The 8,895-nt window shown below is 44.3% G+C and overlaps 1 long non-coding RNA gene across 1 annotated transcript in view; it reads left to right on the top strand.

The window, feature by feature from the left end:
• Positions 1-260: 260 nt before the first annotated feature.
• Positions 261-8,895, top strand: part of LOC138515714 (uncharacterized) — a 173,507-nt gene continuing 164,872 nt past the window's right edge. The window contains exon 1 of the long non-coding RNA XR_011282161.1: positions 261-409. This is a non-coding gene — a long non-coding RNA (uncharacterized lncRNA). The remainder of the gene's footprint in view (positions 410-8,895) is intronic.

Raw genomic sequence — 8,895 nt, 5'->3', positions numbered from 1 at the left:
GTGGCAGAACAGTGGCTAGGATATGGACATAATGTTGATGACAGAGCATGAGCCGGTCTAATTTTTTCACAGGAAATTTTTCACGCGTTAGTAGATGTGTTACCTTTCAATGCATAATGGTGAGCGACGCTCTTTCGCTTCGCCTACTGGTTACGGCACACAGAAATGGAACACTGGGTTATTTACCTTCTGTTCCTTTAAATAAATCACGTGATTTGTACACGTGATTAAATACATCTGCCAGGTCGTACGTTCGAACTTCTATTTAAGAGCATTCAAGGTGAACACAAACCAGGCAACGGTGAACTACTGTCAGAAGTAGCTCTCGGGGAAATCAGAACGTGGATGCTGGGACTTGCACTGCTTGGAACTCCAAAGCGACTGGAAAGTAGACAAAGGACTGACTTTGGTAAGTCATTTCTCTCCGTCCTGCCAGTCCACTTGATGTGGGGTTTTACTGACTTAGACCGTTTGTGCAGGCTGTCAGGGACACTAACTGCCGAGATGTGCTTTTAAGTCTAGCACACTCCGGACGGCTGTCCGTGTTTTCAATTAGGTATGGTAAACCTAACATATCTTTACCTTTTACTTTCTAGTTAAGATGGATGGCATCCCCATTTAATAAATGGGGCGGTCCGCTCATGCCCTAGTAGTCGGTTGGGTCTGGGTGATGGATGGTTTAGGGAGCCAGCAACGGTTTTGCTTGATCCCTTGTATTGCCACCCCTTGGCTCAGTCGGCATTCCCGAGAACTGTTTTCCCGAGAACTGTTTGTTCATTATAGATAGAGTCTATATTCAGTTATCGATGCCTCCTTTCTCTTCTCTTCCCCCCCCCCACCATCACTCCCCTTATATAGACTTAATGACAGTGACTCTGTATTGGACTCCTCCCTAAAACAAACATCATTGTTCTTGAAACTCTCAGTTTCTCTCTCTCTTCTTTTTTTTCTCCTTGTTGCGGCTTCCCTTGCAATATAGATTTGGAGAACAACAGGAACAGGGTTATTGTTCCTCTCACTCCGTTCACAGAGTTCCCTTCAACGAATGGGAAACTTGGCTGACCGTGAATGAACCTTGGCACCATACGATCAACATACGTGAGGTAACAAGCACTAGGTGCACTAATAGTTGTACCCCCCTCCGTTAAGCAAGACATTAATATAGATCATATTAGAACATATCTAGAGTTATTAGTCATATGTTGACATCAGTGCAGCATCCCTTACAGATACCAACAAATCTTTAAAGGAAGAGGTATTTTTTGGAATAGCTGAGGTTGTGAACATCGGTGGTTTTGATTCAAGACTACTGGCGAGAGGTCCAGATCTGGTGTATGGTCCCTGTGTTTGTACTACATGGAGTGAATCAGTTGGACAAAATTCCACGTGAAAACTACATCAATTGGGGTAAGTCATGTCAGAGGTTAGAACAACTTGAGAGAGGGAGGTATAGAAAATAAATAAACAGCAACTAAGCTCACTAAAGAAATGCAAGGTTTAAGAACTTCCATTCAGTAATCACTGTGGCAAAATACACTGAGAGACAGGAAACCAATGTGTTTCAATGGTTCCTGCCCTAAGTTTCCATGGGTCGGTGTGCATGTACTTGGCTGGGTGCCTACGGGTTGGGTGGGGGCAATGACAAGCCACACAATCCTTCCCAAATAAAAACACACAAAAAACTTTTCCTGACGTCTTTATTTTGTAATTGATTTAATCCAGACAATGCCCCAAGATGGCTGTGCCACCAATATAGACAAGGCATGGTATTCATGTTTTTTAAGGTTCTTTTAAGCGATACACAATATGCAATGTTTAGACTTTGAGATTGATTTACATCAGAGATTGGTGGACACTTTGTTTGTGTTGTCTCTATCACCTCTTTCTTCTTTTCCTGCCATTACTTAAGAGGCCGACTTCAGGGCTGGAATGTGAAACATCTAAGAATGAAGCCAGTTGAACACAAAAGAAATGCACTTTATTACACACCGACTTGTAGTCATATTTTTAGAATGTATTTTTGTATTTTTATGTCCTGATGAGGTGCACTAGTTGGGAATAGTTTCTACAACTAGTTGCCTGAAACTCGAGTCAACAAGACCAGAGGTTCCACTCCACTTGGACTCTACTTGGGTCACATAGAAATACCACAGTAAATGTATATATTGAAAGAAATTTGTTAATATATACTCTTTTTAGAATATTCATTGATGCACTTTAGAAGACTACAAACATGGTCTAGAGTATTGGGGTCTATTGGTATAGACTGGTTTGTTCTGTCTTTGGAACACACAATAGAGATTGCACTGTTTTGCACTAGTATGAATGGTTTTGGGTTGAATGTGAATGCAAGATTATGAGATGAATGTTGAGATAGAATGGTTTTCGGTTGGTGTGGTGTTTATTGAATATTTCAGATTTTAACAAATGTTCAATTTATAAATGTAATTGTCATACATCCCTTTATGTGTTGCGAGTTATGAACATATAAATAAGAAAATACATTTAATGAATTCAACAATGCCTTGTCTATAAATCCTTTTACATAAAATAGCCATTTTCTGTGGAGGGAATTGGTCGGTCTTTTTCTTACTAGTTATATTTTACAAATGGTCAGAGGGCGGTACTTGTCCTTCGACAATTGTACCATTTGCATGATGTTTTTGGTTAAAGACTTTTATTGAAAACAAAAGGGTTGGGAAAATGCTGCTCTGTCTCTGCTCTAAGAGGAATTTCCCCTACCTAAAATCAAAAACTAAGGCTCTGTCTGTGTCAGGATGTCACAATCAAAACTGTCCTTGTGTCCAAATGTTAATCTGACCCTCACACTATAAACCAAACTATAAGTGAAAAGTGAAATGTCCTTAACCTTAGGTATTTGCAAAAAGAGTTCATATAGTATAATTGAACGTTCCAACATAAACGTTCTCCAAGGTCAAAAAGCCTTGGCTCCAGAGGGTGGTTCCCTTCCCCTGGATTCTACCTCTATGCAAATGATTCTTCAACACAAACGTTTCTACAAAGGTTCTCCCAGGTAAAAAGGGCCTTGGTTCCAGAGAGTGGTTGCCTTCCTCTGGATTCTTCCTTAATACAACAAGATTTTTAGTTTAACAGTTCTTTGTGTCTTTCTTGACCCACAACAACACTGTTATTAACAAAGCTCCTTGTGATTTCCATTTCTTTTAAAAGTCCCCTCTTGTTTAGCAAACACAGTTCTATATTCCTTATTGTGACTTCAAGAAAGAAAAGCATTTTACTTTCCTAATACTGCTGTTTTGTTTGCAAGAAGGAATCTTTATTGATTATAAAAGAGCTCTTATCTAAAACTGTTACTTAAATGATTGGTTGTGGCAGATTTTGTTTTGCAAAGTTTTACTTAACTATGAGTGTATTGTTTGATCTATGCCTTTCTCTTCACCTTTTCCAAAGATATAATTCTATTTTCCCATAAAAATTGTGTGTATATTTTCTTAATTGTTATTAATGAAAAGTATATACTGTACCTGTGAATCACCCCACTCCACCGCCAGACAGTTAGGCATGGGCTTTTCTGTCACATCTACCTGTTGTACAGCCTGGTGAGCTTGAGTGGATCACTCAAAGTACTTCAGTAAGAAAGCTATACCTGGGAATCCTGACCATAAGGCCTCAAGAAAAATCTTCCTAAAAGTCAGCGTGTAAGGTTACACACATCGAGAGATAATATTAATTGAAGAGAGTGCCTTGTGCATGCTAATAGCTTTCTTACTGATTATCAGAATTAGCATTTTGAGAAGAGAAATTAGTCCTTTAAGTCTGTAAAATAGCTTGATTGTAAACATGAAATTGGGACTTAATTGTTTTCCCTCTGTATTATAAAGGAGGCTCCATTTGGGTTGCAAGCTTACATTCAGTCTTTTCATCTCTAAGTTCCGCCACAAACCATTTAGTAGACCTATGATTAGTACTTATGACAGTTCCCTTTATTAGTGCTCTACTGGATGCTCCCTTGAGCATCCGGGTGCTTGGCCGACCCTCATTTTTAGGTTGGATTTGTAGCTGTTGATTTTCTTCAGCAAATTAGCTACCAACAAAGAGAAAAGGGGATAGTGATCAATACAGCACAGCCCACTAATTAACGGGACAAATAAAAAAGGGGGCACAAGGTTGATAGTGAGGGCTGTCCCAGGGTAATCTTGTATGTTGTCCTGAGGGGCCCCAGCCCCCATGTCTGAGGGTGTTATGCTTATTTGGGGCATGCTGGGGTTAATTTTCTTTGTGGGTATCATTTTGTGATGCGTCCCTGGGATGCAGCCTCCACCCCTTGAGCCTGGTGGCTCTCTGAGCAATTGGATCCAGGTGGCATTGGACAATACTGTGGGTTTGGCCTTTGTGTGCGTCCTCCTGCTTAGATGGCTCAGTGTTCCCTAGTTGCTTTATTCTGGGCCTTGCTTGCTGACACAAACATACCCACCCACATACCACCCTACACTTCATAGCAGCCAATCTGGTGTCACTATTGAGGACAACTGGACTCCAGAGGACAGAAGGCTCCCCTTAAGAGGAGGCACATGAGGGTTTTGGGGGGGGGGGTAGGGTGAGAGAACAAGATGTCCTCATAGCTGCTGCCCTAATTGCAAAATCAGTTGAACCATAGTTGGGGCATCCTAAGGCCCACGGTCTGCAGGACCCACAGAGTGCAGCCTAGCCACCACAGATATACAGGAAAGCATGTGATGTCATTTGGGGGACCTCAGGAGAAGCGATGCCCTTAATTTCTATTGTCCAGCTGATACCGACTCAGATCCTCAGGTGTGGCTAGCTAGCACATCCCTTCAAGCCCCTTTAGAAAGCTTAAGTTTAACTTTGGCCAAACATATAGAACACCTTTCTGTTTCTGCAAGTCATTGTATTAGGAGGTGTGGATGTTCTTTAGGTAAGAGTGTTCCTCCATACCTGCACTCCCATCCAAGATCGTGGTGAACCCTCAATTAAATACTCTGGTTCATGATTTTACCAGTCAGGAGGGGAGGGACCCTCATAAGGGCTTGGAAAGGAGACTAACGACCTGCCAGGGCCACATTCTGGATATAATTGAACTCACTTATTAGGGCCTCAACTTCATCAAGGAGACATAGGTCTGTGACATTCCACTGGACCCTGTACTGTTTTGGTGCTGGCTTCAGAGAGCTCTTGCTTTCTGAAGTACCCAACAAAATACTATGGGGGTCATTATGACCTGGGCGCAAAGGGATACCGGGCACCGGTAATGACACCGGTGCCGGTAATCCCTTTGCGCCCTATTCCGAGGTCCCTTTGCGGGTCCTTCCTTAATGCCTAGTTTTAGCAGGCATCAAGGACCGGACCCGCCAAAGGGATACCGGGGTCAATAACGCTACCACAATTTGCGGTACCGTTATTGCCACCTTCCCATTGAGCCCTATGGGGGCTCAAATGGGAATGGGGAATGGCATTTCAAATGGAGACTTACCGGTCCCGCAAAGGGCGGAATGGACCAGTAAGTCCCCATACCACCACGTCGGTGGCGGTACCAGTATTGGTGCTAGTCATGGCGCTATCTCGGACCAACCTCGGAATGAGGGCCTATCTATTTAGTGCAGTTATGGCAAACTCCTCAACATTGATAGTAAGCTTGCAGAATTGGCAAAGTGTCAGGGTTGCCTTGTAACTTGCCCACGGCGTGTAGATGAAGAATTCTACCCAACAATATACCCCTGTTTATGGAAATATTATTTGGACGAATGGACCCAAACGCGTGCAGCAGACCTCCTAGAACCAGAAAGGAAAAGCCTTTTTCTTTATCAATAACAAAAGGAGTACAACCAATTTACAACAACCTCAACTGTGATATAACTAGCAATGGATAACACTGCACTGGCTGGCAATACAGGATAGAATCAACAGGCGTACAAGGAGATCTGAAGCATCTGCAGAATGACAAGGAAAATATATGCAAGATGAGAAATTTTTCGAGGGGTCAGAAGAGTGAGAAAGGAAAAAGAATGGGATCCTTACTGTGTGCTCCGATGAGACAGCGTCTAACTTGAGGCAGCAAAGTTGAAGTGCTACAAGTAAGGTCCGGAAGCATCAACAATATGATAGGACTATTCCCGATGAAACGCGAACGCCTAGAGGCCAGGAAGTTCCTTGTAGAACCTGACGGAACGAGGACGCTCTCAAACATCCCTAAAGGTACAAAGGAAGTCTCTAATCCGTACCAGGATGAGTGAGAGAAAATAGAAGCTTCCAGATTTACGGGGTAGCGGGAACAGCAGGTAAGGATCCAATTAACTTGCAGTCCGTTGAGCAATCCGAGTCGGCAATAGGGGGAGCAGTTCAATATCCAAAAACGAAAGGCGCGAGAAATCCGTTAATGAGTTCCGGGTTGGCAACGGGAGGTCTTCGTAGAATCCAGACACGGGGAGAAAAGCAGTCCTTTAAGAATACCAGGCCAGCACTAGGATGGGCAGGTAGGTATCGGGAAGGAGCAGGAAGACAGCAAGGTCGAGAGGAGAAAGCAAGGGTCGAGAATACCAAGACAGCAATTATCAGAAGTAAATCAGAACAGGCAAGGATTAGGCAAAAACAAAGTCCAAGAACAGGCCAGAAATCGGGAAACCAGGAAACACAGAAAGTCGAAAACACAGAACGTAGCACACTTCAGCCAAAATCAGAAGCACTAGCTAATCGACAAGCAGGAGTTTTAATAGCCGCGAAGTCACATGATGGACCGTGCGTGTGACGTTGTAATGCCTCAATGTTTATGCCCGAGTCTCCACGGCAACCGTCACCGCGTGGTAAAGGGTGTATGTTTCCTAACTGCTGTGCATGTCAGGAGACGACCGCTATATCTCGATGCACCATATTTCATCTGATTAGGAAAAGGCAATACACGTGATTGCGCAAATGCTTTAGGGGCATTACAACGTTTACTTGTAAGAGAACGTAACAGAAGAGTGAATGAACCACCGGAATTCCTGACACAAAGTCTGAGTTGAGTCCTTCTGCCCAGGTCTGACCTTTTGGCAAGCCCCTTACTAAGGAATGGTACAAATATGTGGGGACCTACACCTTCCTTAAGGAAGACCAGAGAGACATTTCCAGGGTCATTAGTGATAGGGACCATGTTTTTGAATAGGGGAAGGCACACTAGGGGCTGCCTCTGTGGTAGGGGGAGTGGTGGTGGTGACGGTTGCACCCTCCATTCCTCCCACTCCCCTGTGGAGCTACTTCAAACCCTCGTTTTTGTGGTATACTTTGGGAAGTCATCCTCAAACCCCTACTTGAGAAACCTGGGCTTTCTGTTGGACACCCTGTCCTTCACCCAGAGACTGGCTGCCAACAGGCTACAAAGCATACATTTCTAAATTCACTGGTTCCTGGCATAGTCTGCAACCTCTCAATGTGAGGCACCTAGGTTGCCTGTCCACCACCATCTGGGCCATCCTGCCAGCCCTCCCAATTATTGAGCTGGCGATGCTTTAAAGGCTTTTCTATCTATCACAATCTAGCCTATTGCATGGTAGTGCTGATCTCTGCTCAGGTCAGGCTACAGGCTCATTGGTGGATTTTGGAATGGGACCATTCAACCATTTTTTTTTTATTTAGTCGGATGACAACCTTCATGGTTGAGGGGAGCACAGTGACATTCTTTCCACTAGTGATAGGTTGATTCCAGAGTGTACTGTGGATATTGATGTTTTGGAACTGTTGATGGCCTATTTGGCCCTGAAATCATTTGCGGCAGCTCCTTTTTATTCACTTTGTGCTTCTTTGAATGGTTAATGTGGCAGTTGTGCAGTATCTGACCCACATGGGGGCACACAGTCAAAGCCACTGGTAGATCTCACACGCTTCTCTGGCACGTCTCCTTCCAGGAGGGTAGTTTTCTCTGGGTAGAGCACCTCCTGGAAGTCATGAACACTAATGCAGATTGGCCTTCTTGCCCACCCCACATGATTCCAGTGACTGGTTGCTAATCCGTGATTGTGTTTCTCTATGGAGGGTCTTTGGAGCCCCTTCTGGGTCAACCTGTTTGTGTCCAGGGAGGATAGCTCAGCGGCAATGTGCTCGCCTTGGAAGCAAGACGACACGGAGCAACACAGGTATTAAGTGCGTTATAAATAAACTATCATATCAGGTTAAACTACTAACTGCCTCCTTTCATCAGCTGGCACAAAGACCAAGTGTCCTTGGATATAAATGCCCTTCTTCACTTAAGTGCCGTAACACTTTTTTGCCTCGGATTTCCCGGTCTTCAGAGTTGGTTACCTTCTTTCATTGAGCTGCTGTTCAACGATCCAAGTCCGTCTTGAGCCTTGTCTTCTAGGGCCATCTTGCTCTGCTGGTGCAAGGATTCCTGGAGTTTAAGCTCTATGCCAGGCCACTTCATGCAAGCTCAGGAACTCATCTACTCGTCTTCATCCACAGGTACTATTAAGAGTTACACATTGGCCCATTGTGCTTGGTGTCGCTGGTATCCGAAGGAATCCGTTGCCCTACATTTTGCCCCTATCATAGAAGTTGTGAATTTTGGACCCTCATGTCAGGCTGTGGCGTCACTATGGAGCACACCGGGGGGCACAAATATAACACAGTGGGAGGGGGCACATCAAATAAGGGTCAATAGGTCAAACTGGTTTAAGTAAACATATATTTGGGGGGCGTGGCCAACAGGCAACGGATGAAGAAGTGAAGCTCCGTAGCTCCTGCCCTATGCCACACAATAATCCATTAAAAATCCTACTTAGAGTGCACCCCCAACGGCAAAGGCAGACAGTACCGAGCATTGGAAGGTCTCAGGGGCTGAATCGGCAGACAGAGAATCACCCAAAGTCTCCCATGCGCCGGCGAGCCTGGCGGGAAAGGGAGCCGCGAAAGGGAGCCGTAAAATGG

Source organism: Ambystoma mexicanum, chromosome 6q, assembly GCF_040938575.1.
Source record: "Ambystoma mexicanum isolate Mex_15411 chromosome 6q, UKY_AmexF1_1, whole genome shotgun sequence".
Lineage (NCBI taxonomy): Eukaryota > Metazoa > Chordata > Amphibia > Caudata > Ambystomatidae > Ambystoma > Ambystoma mexicanum.
The sequence above is the reverse complement of the archived record's forward strand: the minus strand, read 5'-3'. Positions and strand labels throughout refer to the sequence as shown.